The sequence below is a fragment of the Lissotriton vulgaris genome, chromosome 10 (assembly GCF_964263255.1).
Source record: "Lissotriton vulgaris chromosome 10, aLisVul1.2, whole genome shotgun sequence".
NCBI classification, from domain to species: Eukaryota; Metazoa; Chordata; class Amphibia; order Caudata; family Salamandridae; genus Lissotriton; species Lissotriton vulgaris.
The window spans coordinates 1,046,063,670-1,046,082,049 of NC_141698.1; the positions used below are offsets into that span (position 1 = coordinate 1,046,063,670).

The 18,380-nt window shown below is 44.5% G+C and overlaps 1 protein-coding gene across 1 annotated transcript in view; it reads right to left on the reverse strand.

Annotated features, from left to right (window-relative positions):
- The window catches only part of TRIM71 (tripartite motif containing 71), a 385,784-nt gene that overhangs the window by 254,729 nt on the left and 112,675 nt on the right, over nucleotides 1-18,380 (reverse strand). The gene's annotated exons all lie outside the window — the stretch shown is intronic.

Genomic DNA, 18,380 nt, shown 5'->3' on the forward strand with positions numbered 1-18,380 from the left:
CATGGCGGTAGCGTGAAATAGCTGCCAGAAAAACTCTCAAGGTGGCATGCGAGAGACCAGACTGAGCGAGGCTCAGAAAGAAAGGCAAAAGTTGCTCCGGAGTGGAATCAATTGGATGAACATTGGATGCAGCGCACCAATGACAGAAACGCTTCCACTTGAACTTATATGTTTTGATGGTTGATGGAGCTCTAGCAGACGCTAGAATGTCTCTACATTTTTGGGGCATACTTAAGGAGGCAAATTCAACGTTCTCAGGTTCCATGCCGACAATTGAAGCGCCGATGGGTCTGGATGACAAATTTGACCGTCGTCCATCGTCAGGAGGTCCGAACGTGGATGCAGATGAATGGGCTTGCATTGTGACATTAGAAGGAGTTCCGAAAACCAAGCCTGCCTGGGCCAACGTGGGGCGATTAGAATCAAGCGGCAGGGTTGCCTGCGCATCTTCCACAACGTTCTTGGCACCAACGGGATCGGTGGAAACGCATAAGCAAACAGTCCGCTCCAATCCATGAGTAGGGCATTGCCGATGGATTCTGGATGAGGTTGCCAACTTGCGAAAGTCTGGCACTTCCGATTCACTGGGGTTGCAAAGAGGTCTATCCTGGGATGACCCCATCGGCGGAACACCAGGTCTAGAGTTGGTTGATGCAACTCCCATTCGTGAGTGGACGACGCAGACCTGCTCAGGGAATCTGCCAGTATGTTGGATGCCCCCGGCAGATGGACTGCAGTCAAGGAAATGTTGTGACGAAGTGCCCATTCCCAAATTCTTTGAGCTAGACGAGACAGAGGCTGAGATCTCGTGCCGCCCTGTTTGTTCATGTAGTGCATGCTGGTGGTGTTGTCTGTTTGAACCAGCACCGATTCCCCCTGCACCACGGGCAAGAATGCTTTGAGCGCCAGGAAGATTGCCATCAACTCCAGTCGGTTGATATGCCAGGCTCGCTGAATCGCCGTCCATTTTCCCTTGATGGAAAGGTCCAGGAGATGAGCACCCCATCCTTCCATGGACGCATCCGTGGTCAATGTCATATCCGGAGGCTGGGCAAGGAAATAAACCCCTTCGTCCAGATTGGCTTGTTGTTCCCACCAGAGCAGACTGGTCTTCATGCGGGGTGTGACTGTCACCTGGTCGTTGAACGACCCTGACACTTGTCGCCATTGCAGGTCCAATTCCTCCTGTACAGAACGGGTACGTAACCTGCAATTTGGGATCAGTGCGATACAAGAGGATGCCATCCCCAGAAACGACTTTAACATTCACACAGAAACTGACTGCTTTGACCTGATGATTGAGACCAGACGAACTATCTTCTGTCGCCGTTCGATGGAGACGAACGCTTTGACACGTCTGTGTCTGGGATCGCTCCGAGGAAGTTCCTTTTCCGCAGAGGCGTGAAGTGTGACTTTTCCACATTGATGGTCAACCCTAGAGATTGAACAGGTTTTGGCACAAACGTGTGTCGTGAGCCAGCTGTAGCGAGGATTGGGATTTTAGAAGACAATCGTCCAGGTAAGGAAATATCTGAACTCCCTGAAGACGCAGATGAGCCATGACTGGAGCCAGAACCTTCGTGAAAACACGAGGAGCTGATCGGAGGCCAAAAGGTAGGACTTTGAACTGATAGTGAACGTGACCCACCTTGAATCTCAAGTATTGCCGATGTCGAAGGATAATTGGCACATGAAAATAGGCGTCTTGCAGGTCTATTGTCGTTAAGAAATCTCCGCTGCAGAGAAGTCGCAAGGCTTCCGATAACGTCAACATGCGGAAAGATTGTTGTTTGAGGAATAGATTGAGAGCTCTCAAGTCCATAATGGGACGCCACTCCCCCGTCTTTTTTAGAATGAGGAAAAACCTTGAATAGAAACCTTTCCCTCGCTGAGATACAGGAACCACTTCGACTGCACCCTTTGTTAACAAAAGAAGAACTTAATGTTACAGTTCCTCTAGATGGGGAGGTGGCGGGCCCGAAGGCGGAGAATGCGGAGGAATCTCTGTGAACTCCAAGGCGTGACCCTTGCGCACAATGTCCAAAACCCATTGGTCTGATGTTATTAGAGACCACTGGGAGTAAAACTACGAGATTCGCCCTCCAACATTCTGCTGAACTCGAAAGTCATTGACGTTTGTTGTTGTTGTTGGATCCTCTATAATTAGACTTTCCTCTATAGGACTTGGAGTGTTGCTGACGAGAAGATTGCTGATTTGAGTAACGCTAGTTTCCCGGATTGTACTGGCGGTACTGTGATTGTCCTCCTCGTGAAAAATTGGACGAGGTGCCCCGTCCACGCGCCCCACGAAAAGGCTGCTTCTTGAACTGTAAGGACCCAAGCGATTTTGCCGTGTCTGTATCTTTCTTTATGGCCTCTAATGATTCATCGATGTGAGAACCAAACAAAGATTCTCCGTCATACGGCATGTGAAGTATTTTTGACTGGACCTCTTGCCGGAACGACGTGGATTTCAGCCAACCCTGGCGTCGGAGCGCCGCAGCACTGGCAAGAATACGGCAGGCAGTACCCGCGACGTCCACAGCACAGTCAATCATTTCTTCCGAAGCTCTTTGCCCATCCTGAAGGATCTGGTGCGCTTCCGCCCTGGATGTTTCCGGAAGTAGCGCAATCAGCGCAGAAATGTCTGACCACATTAGACGGTCGAAACGACCTAAAATGGCCAGAGCGTTAGCGGCACGGGCTGAATTAGACGCCATGGACGAAAACTTTTTCCCAATTGCATCCAAACGTCGACCCTCTCCATCAGGAGGGGAAGTGATAAGAGTTGCCGGGTTGCGCGCACGACGTTGCGCTGCCTGAGTCACTACGGAGTCTGGCTTTGGATGCGAGAGTAAACATGCAGGCGAGCCCGTTGGGGCCTTATATTTCTTTTCCAATCGAGGTATTTGAGCAGGCAAGGAGTTTGGAGCCTGCATGATTTTCAATCCCTCCTTCCAAACAAACTCGATGATTGGTATGGTATGGACTTGCTTATAAGGCTGGTTCTTAAAATCATAAAGGAAACAGTCTTCCTCTCGTTGTACTCTAGGCAATTTGAAGCGGTCTGCCGCTTTATCCATCAATTTATGGAAGCTAGCGATGTCAACCGGAGGTGAATCACTGGAATCGCCCTGTTGTGGCGAGGGTGTCTGTATTCGATAGTCATCGAATTCCGCCATATATGGATCTTGTTCATCATCCGTATCCTGATTAACCTCCCCTTCCTCTCTTTCCGGCTCCGACTCATCATTCACATCTTGTTGTGAATTAGTGGGGATAGCTGTACGCGGATCTTCTGATGGAGCAGCCTGCCTAGGAGGAGTTTGCTGAGGCTGAAAAGATATTGCGGCGTCAGAGGTAACATGTCCCGGAGTACCCTGGGGGGTAGGCGGAAATCGTCTATTGTAATCATCCAACATATGTTGGAGGTTGGAAAATAGCGATACTGGAAAAGTCGCCATAGGAACCTGCACATATTGTTCCTCGTGCTGGTCTACAGCCTCATCCTCTTCAGAACTAGTGTCCTGACATTTGATTATCAAATCCGATGGACTCTGAGCATCACCATAAACAGTTTCGTCCGGAACGGATTCCGTTCCATGGTCCGATACGAATAAAGGAGAAGGTGGCTGTAGAGTAGGAGTTGGCAGGTGGAGAGCAGAATCCTCAACATTGCTGACAGAAGACTCCGTAACGACTGCGGGGACTGAGATGTCCAAGGGCACTAAGGGCATGTTGGCGAAGGACAGTGAACCTGAAGTGGATCTAGCGTCCTGTGGCTGTGATCCTGACGGTAATGGTAACGTTGACGACGATGATTTTGAAACAGTCGTCGGAGACGGTGATGTCTTGGATGTATTCGTCGACATTGAAGGCTTTGATACTACCGTCGACGTTGTTATAGTCGACGGTATCATCGTCGAATCCTTGGATGAAAACTTTGCCGTCGACGGTGTCTTCGACGTCGACGGGATCGTCGACGGGGTCTTCGACGTCGACGACGTCTTCGTCGACGGAGTCTTCGACGTCGACGGGAGCTTAGCCGTCGACGGGATCTTCGACGTCGACGGAATCGTCGACGATGACTTCTTCGTCGACATTGGCTTCTTCGTCGACGATATAATAGGGATCGTCGACGAGACTGAAGAGGTAGAGGCTTTCGTAGTCGTGAAAGCCGTCGACGATAACCTCGCCGATGACGCCGACGTGACAGTAGTCGTCGACGAAGCCACAGTAGCCAATCTCGTCGATGGAATGGTCGTTGACAAACCCGTCGACGACCGCGCTGTCATAAGTGTGACAACATTTATAGAGGCTGGAAAAGACGCCTGAGAGCCAGGTCTCGTGGGCGTAGACACAGCAGTCATAGGCCAGCTTTTTCTTCTTTAGAAAAGGAGATGGTAACTCCTGAACACTGCCACGCTTGGAAGCCAAAGAAGAAGGACCTGACTGGAAACTTTCTGCGTCTGATAAAACTGCGTCCTTATCTTGAAGGCGCTTCAGCCATAACAGAAGACGACCCTCCCTGTCTCTGAGGGTTTTAGGAGGGAAAGTTCTACAGAACTTACAGTCAGCCACCTTGTGTTCTGGATATAAGCAGTAAATACACTTTTGGTGGGGGTCCTTCTCAAACAAACGCAGTTTCCCACAGGAAGAGCAAGGTCTAAATAAAGACTTCTTACTTGACATCTTGAGAAAACACTGAGTAGAAGAGTAGATATGAAGAAAAACTGAGCAGAGCTCAGGGAGACTCCCTTCACACGACGTGCGGTAGAAAATCTGAGGGCTTGAGCTTCTGAGGAGAAGGTTCTAGAGGGTGCTTGAGCCTGATTGGCTGCAGTTTGGACTAACATAATGATACTGATATGTTGCAAATGAGTTTTTTCTCTCTAATGCATTCCTATGTAGAAACCTTTGTTGAGGTTTTTCAGGATATATTTTATCTGTTTTATTATGTATTATGATATTACATATATATATATATATATTAGCATTACTGCTATTTTATTTACCGTGGGACTCCCACTTCGACGACGGGGAATATTCAAGCATGTGAATCTATGAAAGACACCCCTAATACTGGAGAAGCTCAGACTCGCTGCCTGCAATCCAGGAGGCGCGTCTGAGGTAAGCGTGATGCTCGCGCTGGGTTCCCGGCTAGACAGACGCGTCGGCAGCCCGCGAACACCCCCACTAACAGCGGGTCGCGCAGCAGCCGCGAGTCACTATATTAAAGACAAATAACAAAGCAGAAGGCAAACGCTGATATCAGCACACAATACCGGAACGCGCACAAGCGCTACGTAACCCCTAACGAGGCACACACACATCATCAACAATCAACACGTCATAGGACATCTTAATAATGTTGGAGCAATAAAGGCACTTAACTGGCTGCGTGAGCAGCAAAGAAAGAGGAGGATCTCCGGTGCTGACCAGGTCTTATGGACTAATACAGGAAGTGATGTGGTGTTTTGCATCATGGGAAATGTAGTTTGTTTTGTTACAACTGAAATTTCATTGGCTGCTGTGTGTAGCATTAAAAGAAAGAAGCATAATACGAAGCCTCCGGTCCTGTAATAGAATTACTCTTGCTTATATCAGCAGTACAGTTTATCTTTGTTCCGTTCATCTCCACACAGTTAAACCAATATCCCAAATAATATAATAAAGCACAACAGGGAATATAGATTCTATTTTTGAATCCAATCACTACCCCCATACCTCCCCCTCCCCTGTGGCAGTGACAGACAGGTGGCACAATACCTCCGACCTAGGTAATAAAAAGCGAGCAGTAGACTCATGTCTTATTCAAAAGTCATGGATTTGTGGTGTGAGAGGATGCATGTGGTAGTGCTATGTCAAGAGGGGTTAAAGCGGATCCAGTGCTCAGCGAGCTATGCATACTCACGGTCTCCCCCGCATATTGCGTGGGCGACACTTTAGTCAACATTTGCCCCCATTCAAGGAGATCGCTTTCTGCATTCTCATCTGTCCGTACTGCTTTGAGGCGATATTCCTCAGCTACTCCCCACTCCTGCAAGTCATCTCTCCATTTCTTCCACACAGGTGGACCGAAATTTATCCAGTGGATTGCTATCCTCCGATTCGCTAGCAACAGTCCTAGGAGAGCAAACTTATAGCACATCCTTGTCCCTTTCTTGGGCGTCGGAAGCACTCCCAAAATACAGTGCTTTATGGATGTATCAATACGGACGGTTGTAGCAGGGCCATGGGATAACACCACTCGGTGCCAGTACAACTGCAGCCAGGGACAATTTCAGACCATATGTAGAAACGTGGTGGATCTGTGCCACATCATGGACATGAGGAAGACCACCCAGGTGTGAAATGTGCTCGCCATTGGGGGGTAAAGTATGTGCAGTGTAGATAACTGAATTAGTCTGAACAGTGCGTCGCTAGTGGCTTCTGCCACCTGTGCCAGTGCTCTCCTCCACTCACCATCCTTCGACGGAACTGGCAGATCCTCATCCCACCATGTCCTGATCTTGTTCAAGTTCAACCCCCTGTCCGCCTTTAGAGTTGTGTAGATTCGGGAGATGAGCACAGACTAGAATCCAGCAATGTAACCCGCGTGCTGGACTCATTTGGTTTATCGGGAAACGTTGTTCACATCTGGCGCACAGTACGTGATATTTTGGTGTACTGCAGTAATTACCCCGAGATACTTGGAACCAGTCCTGTAATTCCCAAAAAGTCATAAATGTACCATTTTGGTATAAATCCCCCCCCATCGCACATCCCCCTATGTACCACTTCGAGAGATTCATAACTCTCTGGGTGTTTTGAATGCCCTTTAACGAGCGCAAGCGTAATGCGCTAGCATATGGGACCTTTCTAACAACCAAAATCATTGCTTGCTCCCAGACATCCGTAACCCTACGGTTTATATGTGGGCATGTTTTAGGGACTCTAGAGCCCATCATTAGGAGCAGTTGCAATTGTATCCCCTCATTCGAAAATCCCAGTAAGTCTGTCTCAACTGTACTGAGCGGCATATTGCAATAGACCAGCCATATAGTATAGCCGTAGGTCTGGAAGTCCCAGACCACACTCATCCATATCCAGTTTTAATATATCCAGTTTGGCTTTACTCGGTTTTCCAGCCCAGATCAGGGAAGTCAGGAGACTGTTTAGTGTGTCAAATGCTGACTTAGGAATTTTGCAAAAGGAGTTCTGGAGCACGTAGAGGCAACAGCACCCTTTTTGATACAGCTACCCTTCCCATAACAGACAATGGTAACTTGTTCCAGAACACCATTGATGCCCGCAAACCATTAGGAACCCTCCCCCTGTTCAAATCATACTGGGCCTCCGGATGATGGGCAATCTGCATTCTGAGATATCGGAAGCAATCACACTTCCAGTACATCCCGACCACAGGAAGATCTTGAATGGGCCCCATGCTGTGCAGCAAGCAGGAACAAGATGGTTTTCTGGCAGTTAATACGGAGGTCCGAAGAAATCGCAAAGGTGTCCAATATCTCCCGAGCCACAAAGATCGCCTACCCTGGACCCCGCAGATAGAGGAGAGCATCGTCAGCGTCCAGAGAGACCTTGTGAGTACGACCATCCACCTCTATAACCCATGGCACCATCCCCCTACACAATCTTATCTCCAAAGGCTCCATGGCCAGGGCGAATAGCAACGGAGACAATGGGCACTCCTGTGGTGTGCCCCTGCCAATTTCAATAGTTTCCGACACATGTCTCCAAGTCCGCACTCTGGCAATCGGTCCATGGTACAGCATCTTGGCCCACGCTATGTACTCACTTCCAAACTCCATTCTCCGCAGTACCTCCCGGAGGTAATCCCACTTAAGGGTACCGAAAGCTTTTTCAATATCTAGTGCGACTACTGCCGCCCTGATATCAGTGTCCGATACAGAGTGGAGAACATGTGAGAGTCTACACAAGTTCATAAGAAGAATTTAGTTAAAAGCAAGTTGTGGTTACTATCCAAAACCTAAAAAGGTACAGAGATTTTCAAAATAGGCTTAACTAAAGAACAATAATGTCCTCCAATTCACTGCTCCTAACATACAAGATGGCATCCCAGATGACGTCATCAGTTCTCCATAAACTGACACAAAGTGGAAAAGAGATGGTCTACAGTCATACACTCTACGTAGAGTAAAGGGCCTGGCCTTAGCCCATATACCCTTTATACGTAAAAACAATTGTATATACAGCAAGCAGCCTGCTGCCATGCCGACCATTTAACATATATGATGCCTACTATATGCAGGGGAGCCCGCGCGACTAGGTGTCCTACTCTGTATGTAGCATAAACAGGGCATTATATCAAGCACACCTGTGTGGCGGACACAAGACTTTCCCTGTCACCAGTGCATACAACAGCATAGGGCAAATGGCAAACGTGACTTGAACGGTGGCCTAGCCCTCCATTTATTTTCCACACAGCATGGCCTTTGGCTTTACTCTGCTAGAGTTAAATACAGGGGGTTCACCAGGGACACTGAAATTATGTGGCAGGAGAGTGCCAGATTATGCAGCAGGGTTGAGTAAATTATGCAGCAGGAAAAGACCACTTATGCAGCACATTTTGTAATAGTATACTTCACTATTTCGTCATTTTAAAACTTGGTAACACCGTCTGGGTACTAGTTGCACTTCATTAGTACTTGTTCAATACCCGAATATAGCAATAAGCAACAGAAATCTGACCAGTCCAAGTTTGCTAAAGGCCCTTTCATTGCAGCAACACAAGTCGCTGCATTTTTAGTAACTTTTGAACCATCCGAGTTAGAAAAAACTTTTCCCCGTTAAAATGGCAGCTTATGCGGCAGATGTGGCAAATGCAGCAAATCTATAATTATGTGAAAATCACAGCGGCCACACAATCGCTCAATTCCAGTGGCCCTAGGTACAGTGTATACCTCCATGTAGCACACATAGTGACTGTCACTAGCACTGCACCCACACCGCGATTCTGAATATCGTAAATGCCAAGAAGGGTATGTAGTGACCGCTCTCCAAGATTCTTTTCTGATAATTTCCCTGTTTGTTGTTCTTTATTGTTTCTTCAACAGGCGTTCTTAATTCAGGCATTTCTTATTACATAAGTCCTGAAGATGATCCCCTTTATTTGTTGAGCGAGGGATCGAAACGTCGACACCCATGAGTGGGCATACATGACAATAATTTATATTTACCTTCTGGGTGTGAGGTCCAAAATCAAAGAGAACAGATATCTGCAGGTCAATTGACCTAGCCTTGGTACCTCTCAGGAGGTAGACAGCAAAGTTCTGTTAGGGCAGTGCGGCACCGGAGACGAAGCGTGGCCACAGGAGCTTTTGAAATGGACTAAGGCAGAGTCGGATGACATTACCAAGTCCGAATCTGGAGAGAAAGGGATTCAATTTGTATTATCTGGAACATATACAGACAGAACGAAATTAGAGGCCAAAAGTGACGAGAGACCAACCTAAGAATGGAATTATTACTAGTCAAGTTTAGTAAATACGGAACCGTTGTATCCCATCACTCGTGAACACCAGAACCTTCATAGTTCAGTAACCGAGAAGCCATATCGCTCGTCAATATGTGAATCTATTGTACGTCTAAATACATTGTTTTTGTATACTTCATGGTTAAATATACATGGATGGGGGCGACCAACCAGTAAGGTGGACTACCTTGAACTTGTGACTCCAATACCGATTGCAATGTAAGAGCATGTGCCCACTGTGTTTGTAGTTATATGTTTAGTTGGCCAAAACTTAATGAAGAAATGTCAATTAAAAAAAAGGGAAGGTTTTTCTTGAGGAAGCAGAATGACACATTGCCATCTGTGGCACACTGTGTTTGTTATCTTTGGCTACCAGTTGAAGGTACCAAGATCCTATGAGTGAAAATTAATCTTTGAGAACCTGCAGAATGTTAAATTCAACTTCCAAATGATCAACATTGTGGTAAATGCAAAGGAGCCGCTCGTTAAACATGTAACAGCATGTTTACCTCCCCTACACCAATTTCTTTCTACATACAAGTGAATAACGAGACTTTTTTCGTGAAAAAAAAGTGAAGAGTTTTACAGAAAAAAAAATTGCAGTTTACATCAGGTTTCATTTCCTTCCATAGATTCACGTTCAAATTCATTAGGAGTCATTTACATTAATTAAAGCATTTTCACTGGGGACTAAGTAAGAATCTGACGTTTTCAAACATGAAAAAGAATAAAAAAACAAGCATCCCTCCACATTGGAGGATTTACAAATTATTTCAAGCTTCTAATACTGGATACATTTTCTTTTCTTTAATTGCCCTTTACTTCAAAACACGTGAACATTTTAAGAGACTGAGCCAGTTCTGGCACCAACGGAGTTGAAGTATGTCCTCTGAACCAAATATTGTTTTTTTATTGTTTGAGCGACAGATTCTCATTTTTTTCCTGTTTAGTCCCGCAGGACTTCCGGGTGTAAATTCACTTCTCAAACTCGCTCACCTTCCTGGAGGGAGTACTGAGATGATAAAGATTCACAAGGTGAGGAATCTGCACTCAGTATCACCCATCAAAATAATGATGCAATTAGTAGCACCCACCAAAAGAAAGTTGCTCACCTTCAGTAGTACTTTTTCTGGTGGATACTGCAGCTTCCTCGTCCACCTGACTCCATGTACAATGGAATAGACGTCCGGGAGTAATAAAGTTCTAAGTTAGGTTTTGCTCACAACCAGTAAAACTCAATTTTGTTAGCCAAGCTTCGCAATGAAGTGTGTGTGAAAAATAGGAAATAAAGGGCGTCAGTGAGCAGGTGTGATGCCTAGTGCCACTCCTCTTGGATGCACTGGCTGTTCATCAGATACTGCACTTCCCCACCAAGGGCTTTCACTGGGATCAGCCACATGTGTTTTGCCGCTCATTTGGCTCGCAGACATTAGGCCTTTTCAAATCTGTTTAAGTATTATTAGTTCCAGAATTACAGGAATTCCATTCATGTATTTATTTATTTATTTTATGCAATTTTTAAAGCGCGCAAATACCCGTACGGGTGTCTCGGCGCTATCGTTACAGAACTCACTTCTTGCGATGAGGGGGAATTAGGCAGAGAACAGCCATGTTTTAAGGCTCCTTCTGAACTTGAGCAGCGTAGGGGCCGTTTTGATGTGGAGTGGTAGTGTATTCCACAGCTTGGCAGTAGCGATAGTAAAACATCTATCTCCCCAGCTGGCCTTTCTTGTCCGTGGGACTTTCAACAAGTAGGCTGAGGACGAACGTAAGGTCCTAGGTTGTTTCACTGGGCAGAGGGCTTTTTTTAGGAACTGTGGTCCGGAGTTGTTCAGAGTTTTGTAGGCTATACACAGAGCCTTAAATTTGATTCGGCTCCTAATAGGGAGCCAATGTAGCTCTTTGATGTAAGGAGACGTGGAGGTGAATTTGGGGATGTGTAGTAGGGTTCTGGCCGCGGCGTTTTGCACCGTCTGGAGTTTATTGAGTACCCTTTCCTGAGCGTTCAGAAGAAGGGAGTTACAATAATCGGTTCTTGAGAACACTAAGGTGCTGATAAGTGTTTTGCCCGCGGACTGTGGTAAGTAAGGAAGTAGTTTTTTTATTTTTTTTAGGGTGTAGAAGGCAGATGATACCACAGCGTTGGCGTGATGGAGGAAAGTCAACTTATTGTCAAAAGTGACTCCCAAATTGCGGACCTTGACTACCGGTTGGGGGGGGGGGACCCAACTGAGATGGCCACCACTGTGGGGACCATGCCGGCTGCAAGTTCCCGAATGTCATCACCTCCGTTTTATCAGAGTTTAGTTTGAGGCAATTTGATGACATCCAGGAGCTTATCGCCTTCATTCCCTCTTGGAAGTTGGCTGCGACAGATGTTCCATTATTGTGCACCGATAATACTAGTTGAGTATCGTCGGCGTACGTTGTAAGGGCAATTCCATGCGATTTTATCACCCTCGCTAAGTCCGATACATAGATATTAAAAAGCGTCGGACTTAGCGAGGAGCCTTGTGGGACTCCGCATGGGAGGGAGAAGGTCTGGGAGGTGAAATTACCCATCTTGACTGTCTGAGGGCGATTGGCCAAGAATGAAGCAATAAGATCTTTGGCCTTGCCTCTTATTCCTAAAGCCGAGACACGGTCGATCAGAGTGACATGATCGACCGTGTCAAATGCAGCGGAAAGGTCCAGAAGTATTAGTACAAATGCATTACATAAAACACATGCAGATGAACATTTCATATAAGAGAAACAGATAAACAATTATAAATATGTATTAAACAAATAGCATATGCATTTACATCCATGTTTTGTGTGCTTAGAAACTTAGAAACCACTCCATGACTTTCGGGGGATAAAAAAAAATGGTGGCAAACCATCATATTCGTAGTCTTAGTGCTCTTGTCATCAGTGAGGGAATTAGGTTCTTAGGGCAGGGACATTTAGCTGGGGGTCTTAGATAGTGTGTCGATAAAGCGTTTGATTGGGGCCTGCAACCCGGTATGGAGGGGGTCTCAGAAGTTGCTCTAAGGGTTTTCAGGCATCAGTGTCGATATAAGCACGGTTTTACCCAAGATGGGTTGTATGTCAAAAATAGCCTTGTGGTTGGTCTCCCTTGGATTGTGAGTAAGCAGTTTTTCGTCTGAAAGATTCAAAATTTGAAGCAAAAGTTTGAGCACGCTAAAATTTTTTATGTGCTTTAAAACATAAAGTGAATTCGATGGGACTTTAAGTTATAAGCATTTGCCTGTCCATGTGGTCCTAATCGTATCTTCAGGTAATAGATAGTAGAGCATGTTCAATAGCGAAGTGACCTTCACAATATTTTGAAAGAGTGGTCAATATCATCGATCAGGAGTAAGAGAATGGGGGTGGAGGGGAGAAGTGAGGAAAATAAAGGTAAGAGACAGGTTTGAAAATTAAATTACAAGTATCTAACTGTGGTATAGCCGCAGCAAGTACACCATCTGTACTAGGAATTAGGCAGATTGCGCCTACCTTTTATTAGTAGCGGTTCGTTCAGGCCCTGCGGTTCAGTCAATAGTATGTGAAAGAGTGATTTCAGATTTAAAAGTCTTGTTTAAAAGGAAGAGGAAAGTGAATTAGCAGGTCAAAGTTCGAACCTGGATGTGCTGAAATGGCGTCCACATTGTAATGGAGCTTGAATAGTAATATATAAAAAAAAAATAAGTACTGCTCGTGATTTAGATTCCACAGTTTATTGGCCGCAGCTAGCTTCATATACTTTAAAAATAAAATAAACGGTAAGAAAAAAAAAAGTGAACGAGGGGCAAGCTTATTCAAGGTTATGTATCTGGTAGTCTTTTGTCAAATATAGCTAAGTAATTGAGGATCCCATTATAGAGGTGCTGACAAAATTATGATATTATCTTCCCCAAAGCTCACGGAGTGTGAGTGTGTGTGTGCAGATCTTCCCCAAAGCTCACTAAGTGCGAGTGTGTGTGGGTAGATCTTCCCCAAAGCTCACGGAGTGTGAGTGTGTGTGTAGATCTTCACCAAAGCTCACGGAGTGCGAGTGTGTGTGGGTAGATCTTCCCCAAAGCTAACTGAGTGCAAGAGTGTGTGTAGGTCCAAAGCTCACTGAGTGAGAGTGTAGATCTTCCCCAAAGCTTGGTGTGTGTTGTGTGTGTGTAAACAAAGTACTTTATCATGTTCAGCTGATAGATTCCACATGCTTGGTTACTTTTACTCAGAATATGAGCGACAAATTCTGGAAACAGTGCTGCCATGTTGAAGCGGTGTGTATTTAGTGTTTCAAAAGTACAAAGCTTTTGTATTTATCAGTTGCAAACACGATCTTCATGGTATACTCACTAACATGAAAAATTCTGCTTTTGAGTACAGTTCCAGCAAATATTGGTTACTGCTGTAAACTCAAAATTAATAATCTTTTATAAACAGAAAAAAACAGCAGCCATATTGAAGTGGTTGCCGATTATTTCACAATGATAGATTTGCAATCTCCCTTTGATGGATTCTTAACATTATGTTCAGTGCAAAGGAATCTTTCATTAATCATTACTGTATATCATAACAAAGTTATGGGTTTTTGTGGTGTTACATGTACAGAAGAATGGTACATATATACTTGCAATCTGATCATATTGGAGCACAGAGAGCAGTGGCCATATTGGAGTGGTTACAATTGTAATTGTAATTGTTATTTATATTTATATAGCGCATTATCACCAACGGTCTCTAAGCGCTTGCTTTGGGAACCCGTCCTGGTTTTTACCTGTGAGATAACCCGTACTGGGCACCCCCAAGGTGAAAGCCAGGCATCCCGCCGCGGGGGCCATAATGGAGATTAAGCAAGCTATTGCCCTGAGTTGCAGAGTGTGAACCCGTGATTCGAGCAGGCACCGAAGCGAGAATTATCGAGTCCGTGGATATTTTGGGCTCAAGACCCTGCCGAGTCAAGAATTGAACCCAGGTCTGACCTCTGCTTCATGGTCTGCCTCTTCTAACCATTGAGCCACACTTCTCCACAGAAGTTCTTATCAGTTCCTCTGTAAAAGTTATTTACAATATTTTATAGGCAGTGGACTGATTGTTGACATGGTTGGGTATATTCAGTCCTAAGTAGTCTTGAATTGCATTTTCATAATACGTCACGTCTTTTGGTTCTTTTTTCTGGGACATTATCTTGCTTCTGTAGTGCTGGTAAATGGTTATCCAGATATTTTGTTGTTCACACAAGATTATTAAAACACATATGTGTTTTTGTATGCATACACTTTAGTAATATCATATTACGGATAAAAAAAACATCACAGTAAATATAGTACTGCATATGGGGTTCTTGAGAAAGTATTAGAGATACTGGGACAGAAATGATGATAGTGTGTATAGTAAAAAATTAAATTCTAGAGGCAATTGTAGATCCTTGCTATAAGAGAAACAACTAATTCTCATTGTACAAGACGACCTAACCTCAAACAAATATAGGTTTCTGCTAACACACTTCTTTCTGTACCAATCTTCAACACTTTCTCTTGAAGAACATATGTGGTGCTGTATTTATTATGAGGGTTTCTCTCCTAAAGGCATGGTCTATCATGCCCACTTTGGTTCTCAACTCAACCTGAAGGGTGAAAACATTGGCTTACCTTTCAGGCCGCCTTTAGAACCAAATACAGCATGACAAAGCCTTTCATTTTACAACGTTGCACTGGGCATAGTTACAAACACAGCACTTACGCATGGAATGATAAATGTATGGAGCCAATTATCAGCAGAGGGAAGATGTGAATAACAGTGTGGAGAGTTTACATAGCTGAAACTAAGTCTCTTGACTTAATCTTCAGGGTGCCGTTTGTGCCCTGTATCCATTAGAAGCAGAATTAGGTCTGTATGCTTAACGTGGAGAGACAGCCAGCCAGGTTTCATTTTGTGCCACTCTCTATTCCTTTAATGGGATGGCAAGATAACTGTTTCCCCTGGTCCTTTTGACCTATTACAGATACCTTGAGATCTCTTGAGTGAAGGCCAAAGAGTGCTTATGGATGCTGGACCGACTTGGACCTGAACAACTGTATAGCAGATCTTCCCACTAAGTATCTAGACACTGCAATTCCATGTTCTCAAAGATCTGGAAAGCAAAGGACACTGTGCCAAATGAGGAGACCGAGTGAGAAGAAAGGCTCACCCTTTGTGATGAGCACCTTCACATCCCGCTAAAGCAATGGTGCAGTTTCAGTGCTGATCAGGTGCACAGTTCATCATTATTGTAAGAGTACTTAATGGAAAAATCGATGCAGTATAACACCTGTGATTGCTTGTACTGTCTGCCCCATCTTTTGCCTTTCAGCGCTGTGGTGCCTGCTGCCAGAACAATTTGCCTGCATCTTAAAAAATCATTCCAGTATGGCCTGTGGAGAAGTGGAGCACTACCATAAGGAAGAAGGATCAGGTCAGAGCAGCATCAGACAGGGGAGCATTGGACTGTCATAAATCCCCAGAAGTACTGAATGCCAAGGTTCACAATTTGAAAACAAGCATTTGCAATGCAATAGGACTCAAATTTGCAAGAGTCCGAGCTATTGGCATTGTAAATGACAATGCCTTTTATTTATGTGTTTGCAAAACCAGCAAGTGGTGAAATGAGACCTTAAACAATTGCAACACCCCCACTTTAGCTTATTGAAATCTAAAGCGCGGGTGCCACTTTGTAACAAAAGTAAACAAATAGAAAAAAATTGCAACTGCAAGCTTTTTAAAAAACTGTTCTTACTTTTGTTACAATGACAGCACCCACGCTTTAGCTTTGAACATCTTAAGCTAACGCGCAGGTGCTGCAATTGCTTAAAAAGTTAACAAATAGGAAAAAAATGTACCTTTTTTTTCTATTTTTTTACTTTTAAAGCAATTGAACACCTGGGCTTTAGCTTAATATGCTTGAAGCTCAAAGTGCTGGTGGCATCATTGGAAAAAAACAAATAAACAAAAATAAAAAGACATGCGGCTGCGTTCGTCCAGCATATAAACAAAAAAATTAAAAGCGACCAACGTCCTTATTCTTGCTGAGGCGTCCAGCACTCGAAAAAAGATTATTTTTATTTTAAAAGTGTTGTGGTAAAGTGTGTCCTGCCTGTGTTGCAGGCAGGACAAACCTATTTAAGAAAAGACTGCAGGGAGGCGGTCAATAAAGTCTTCAGTGTAACACATGCAACAGGGAGTTTCCTCATCGTAGGTTACAAGCAAGGAAAAGGCGATGGATACTAAGAAGGGACTACTAAGCCTATTGACCAATGAAAAACCACCATTTACAAAAGGATAGGGACAGGAGCAAATTAAAAAGATGGGTGGAAAGTGGGCGAGCCTTCATTCCATTATCCTGAATACAGCATGTCTAGAAGAGACAGCACAAGCGTTGCCTAGGCGAGACCTAAAACTACACAAGTATCATTGGACATTTAGTCCAGTAGGCTTACTCCTAAATTTGGAGCGAATTTCTGCCTTTTTCGGAACAGACTATTATAAAAAATAGTCTGGGGAAGCTGCGTCTGTTGAAGCTTCACAGGAGTAGCTCTAGAATCTTCTGTGAATCCCACATTCTCTCATGCAAAGGCATTTAGTATGCATAAATGTAATGGCAGCCGGCCTCCAAAAAGTATTCTTTTTCCCATGGGCAGCATACTTTTATCCTGTGGAGAAACCCTGGCTATCTGTCCTCCAACCAAGGTCCCCATTCACTTCTATCCTGGATACGAATTTTCTCTGGCAATTGACTGAAGTAAATTTTCAACCATACCCAGGCTGGGATGATGCACTTTTATCAAGACATTCCCACCTTCAAATGTCCACTATCCACCATCAGCAGATATGTTCACGCTGAATTATACACCAGGCTGGGGTTAAAGTGTTTTACAATATTACAAGTATTTACACTTTTTAAACAGCCATAAGTGGGAAATGGCTTTGCAACTTGGACCCCAATATCATGTGCAACAGATCCACATAAAAGCAGAACCTGCAAAGTACTGAGGTGCAACTTAGAGGCATGAAGTGCTGTATACATATAAATTCAATGCAATACTATCCTTCAAGCAGGAAATTATCTGTGAAGAGAAACTGAATTTATTTTATTTTGAAGGTTTTGTATAGCGCAAACAAGACCCTTAAGGGTATCGGGAGCGCTTTACTGGGTAGATGTAAGTAACACATACAAGTATACAAAAATGTAGGTGAATCTCATACAAACAGGTCACTAATAACTAGCAAATATATTACAGGGAAATATAACTACTTCAGGTATATTTAGCCATGAGAATAGCTTTCACTTCTAGATCAATGTAATGTGCTTCTAGACTAAATATAGACGATCTGGAGGGATTTGTTTGTGCAGAGCTTGATCTAAAAAAAGGGGTTTTGATCTTCTGTCCCCTTGGGTTGGAGAGGGGCTTGAATACATAACAAATGAATGGATAGGATACTGCAAAAACGCAACGATATGGAAAGGACATTTCTCATTCACCCCATACAAGCAGGACCGTCTGCTGGAGCTCAATCACAGGCAACATAAAAAAGACAATTGTTGCCTAAAATGAAAAACCCGAAAGCGTGTAAATACTAACAGAATGTTCTGAGCGCTCTATAATCTCCACGAGGACCGGTACGGTAATAAATATTCAGACAGCTTAGTCACCACGTTGTATGTTCACGCAATTCAAGCTTAACCTCCAAGCATCACACACTCAATAATTCATGCCTGTTCCGCCGCTCTCTCCCTCCCACCTACCTCCCCAGGCAGGTAACAGCAACTGGTCTTGGTGCGCATGTCTCGCCTTCATTTATTGTACATGCAGGTGGCTGTAGGGCAGTCGGAGACAGACGCAAAACCTCCACACAAGGCAGATAA